This window comes from Nomascus leucogenys, unplaced genomic scaffold (assembly GCF_006542625.1).
Source record: "Nomascus leucogenys isolate Asia unplaced genomic scaffold, Asia_NLE_v1 000760F_102273_qpd_obj, whole genome shotgun sequence".
NCBI lineage: Eukaryota > Metazoa > Chordata > Mammalia > Primates > Hylobatidae > Nomascus > Nomascus leucogenys.
Genome location: NW_022097264.1, coordinates 47,245 through 51,181, shown reverse-complemented (window position 1 = coordinate 51,181; position 3,937 = coordinate 47,245).

Below are 3,937 nucleotides of genomic sequence, written 5' to 3'. Positions count from 1 at the left end.
GCAAGTTCAGCCCCTTTTGCTTCTTTTGCTCTGTCTGTTTCTCAAACTCTTGCTCTTCTGCCTTCAGCCATGAGATGACACAGCAAGAAGGCCCTCACCAGATGCAGACCCCTCATCCTTGGACTTCCTAGCCTCCAGAACTCTAAGAAATAAATTTCTTTTCTTTAAGATTCCCTAGTCTATGGTATTCTCTTATAGCAGCACAAAATGGGTTAAGATGTCCCATTGCATGGAGAGTGCTGATCCACAGGGTTGAGATCATTGACTCAGGGCTTGCTGTCTTATACAACATCCCTATGGGAGTTGGCCTCCATATTCCCTATTTTCCAGGAATCTCAAATGGTTATCTCAGACCAAAATATAGCCCAGATATTTTGCATTTGGCAATATTGCCTACTTTTCCACAAGTTTATTATGGCAGCTTTGATGTGCTCACTTCTATGATCCCTGAAAGGATATGAGTTCAAGATCCTGCAAGGCTACAATCCAAGGATAGAAGAGCCTAGACAAGAGTCCCATCACCTGGGTGATCAGTGAAGAGATATGTCACAAAGCCTCCTTAGGCAAAGCCTAGACAAGAGTTACATCACCTGGGTGACAGGCAAACAACAATGACAACTTATTTTCATCCCCACTTCAGTCTTTGAGGTTAAACAGACCTGCATTCAAATCCAAGCTCCACCCCTCGCTGTGTGAACTTATTCATGCTGCTAACCTCTCTGAGACTTGACTCTTCATTTGTGAAATGAAGATAAAGCCCCTTCTCTCAGGGGCTGTGCCAAGGATGAAATGAGTCACGCATTGGTCAGGACAGGTTATGCTGTGTAACAAACAAGCCCCCAAACCTCAGTGGCTTCAACAGCAAAGTTGACTTCTTTTTTCTTTTTTTTCTTTTTTTGCGGGGGGAGGTTGGTGTGTGTGTGTGTGTGTGCGGTGGATGGAGTCTTGCTCTGTCACCAAGGCTGGAGTGCAGTGGTGCAATCTCAGCTCACTGCAGCCTCCACCTCCTGGGTTCAAGCGATTCTCCTGCCTCAGCCTCCCAAATAGCTGGGACTACAAGCGCCTGCCACCACACCTGGCTATTTTTTTGTATTTTTAGTAGAGACGGGTTTCACCGTGTTAGTCAGGGTGGTCTTGATCTCCTGACCTCATGATCCGCCCACCTCAGCCTCCAAAAGTCCTGGGATTACAAGCGTGAGCCACTGTGCCCGGCCTTGACTTCTCAATTGATTTCACATCCATCACGGTCAACAAGGGGGCTCTGGTGGTCGTAGTCATTCAGAGACTCAAACAGATAGACCCTTATCCCAGAAGATGCTCCCACAGATCCAGAAACAGAGAAAAGAAAACACAATCAGCCATGAGCCACTTGTTAAATCCCCTGCCCGGAAGGGATACACATTTCTTCTGTCACAGCTGTTGCCAAAAATGTCTCAGGTGGCCGGGCACAGTGGCTCACATCTGTAATATCATCATTTTGGGAGGCAGAGGCGGGCAGATCACCTGAGGTCAGAAGTTCAAGAGCAGTCTGACCAACATGGTGAAACACTATCTCTACGAATAATACGAAAATATGCCAGGCATGGTGGTGGGTGCCTGTAGCCCCAGCTACTCTGGAAGCTGAGGCAGGAGAATCACTTGAACCCAGGAGGTGGAGATTGCAATGAGCAAAGGCCACGCCACTGCACTCCAGCCTGAGTGACAGAGTGAGACTTCATCTCAAAAAAAAAAAAGTCTCAGGCTATGTCTGAACTAGGAGGATAGAAAGAATAGTCATTGTGGTTGCCACAAACCACCGAAACAAAAAATGCAGATCATTGATGTAAAATTACAGTTAGTTCCTTCCCACTCCTTTTAAGCTTCTCTTCGTTGCTATGAGCCAGCGGCTCCTGTGTCAGTTTTCAGTCTATTGCCTCCCAGCTCCTAGTGCACCTTTCAATATGTGCACTGTGATAAACCGGGAAACACTGTTCAATATACCTTCTGGAAGTGAACATTGTGCAGCAATCTAGGTAGAGGATGGAGAGACTGCAGGGGGCAGGAGCTGTCTGGCTGGGCCTTGATCATGTTCAAGCCCCAACCACAGACCGAGGCGTGGTCCCTCAGCCACCTTGCAGCCTTGGCTTGCAACATCTCGACATGGAAACCAAAACGCAGCAGGGCCCATGTGATCTGAAAGTTCCTGAAAAGTTGCCCAGACCCCCTCTTCTGCCCCTTGTGCAACCTGCACACAGTGACCTGTATTCTAGAGGGTCCACACAGAGCTGTCATGCCTTCTGCCAGATCCTGTGGGACTCAAGCATTCTGGTGGCTTCCTGCCCTACAAAGGCAGCCAGACTCCCGCCATGCATCCCTGCACCAGCGGCTCATGGCCAGCTCCCTCCCCTGCACTCCAGCGGCTCACTCACCTGCACTCCAATGGCCGGCCTAGTGCTTGTGCAAAAGCTGCTGACTAGCTCCAGCCTGGCCAAATCCACAAAAGTCTCTTATGTGGTGGCTGAACTACATTTTATGACATCTGAATCCCTTTCAAATCTGTGCTTCCTTGGGTACCTCCCTCTGCACTAGGGCACCAGGCAGAGTTGCTTTATGTCTTACAGTGACTCTTTTATCATAGTTGCAATCCTTTATACTACACTTCCCCATTAGAACCACTGTGTGGTTTCTATCCCTTGATGGGACCCAGGCCGCTACATACCCTAACCTGTGCACAATGCACTTCATTAGTTCCTCACCATTGGTCCAAGATCACTCTCAACCACCCCTCTCTGCCCTCTGACTTTCTTTCATTAAGTGAAACCTCTAAACGCACTATTTGTGCCCAAAGCTTCCCTGTTCTTGCTTCGCCATATTCTTGGCCAGACACAAAAATCTGATGCTCTGGCAAATGCAGAAATGGGGAGAAGGCAGGGGAATCATTTCTCCTCCCTTAGGTAAGCACTGAGGTTAATGTCATTCCATTGTGTGAGGAATAAAAAAAGGAGGCATAGAGAGCTGCCATGATTTGCCTGGGCCCATGAAGCTGTCATGGCAGAAGTGTAACAAAGGTTTAGGTGTCCGGAATGTCAGTCCAGCTCCTATGCCTTCAGAATGTGCTGTGGAGGGAGACACCAGGGGACCCCACTCATGCTGAGCACTCAAGGGTACCCAGGTGCTGAGAGTGGGTACGTGACAGGCTGAGTTGACTCAATTCAGTCCTCCTGCACCAAATAAGGATGGAAACCCTCACATAACAGAAGTGAAGAGAGGGAACAAAGCCAGAAACCATTAAGAGGCTGATGCCTGGAAGGCCTGGGAAGAATGACAGGGAGATTGGAGCAGAACAGAGGCCCTAGATAGGGACAAGGGAAAGGAAGTGGCCTCAGTGGCCAGATGGTGCCCTTCCACTGCACAGAGGCTGGAGCCTTGAGTTCCATCTAGTCCTTGTCAACTACAATCATTCTTCCCAGTGGCTCAAGGAGTCCTGGAGAAAATGTGTTTTCTGCAGTCTGGGGAGGTGAGAATAAAACAATTCAGCTTCAAGAAATTGAAAGCCCAGGAATTCATAGCACGTGGAGATGGGATTCATAATTAAACTTCTCGCCCTTGACTTCTGGTTTGGTCACGTGACTCACTTTGGCCAATGGATGTGGTAAAGTGATAGTCTGCCCATTAGGAGCCTGGGTGTAAGATAAGAGACCTTCACATTTCCCTTTGTTCTTTACACTCCTGCCATTGCCATGAGAATAAGGCACCCTGGCAGGCCCCAACCCCAGGAGGATCAGAGACATTTGGAGTAGATCCAGCTCAGCCACCACAGTTCGAGCTGAAACCTCCCAAGCAACCCATGCTCATGAGTGAGAAATGGTGGCCTATGATCATAGGCCTTTGAGGTGTGGGGTTGCTTGTTACAAACAAGAGTTAACTAATAGAGATTTCTACCTCACATCCCTACGAA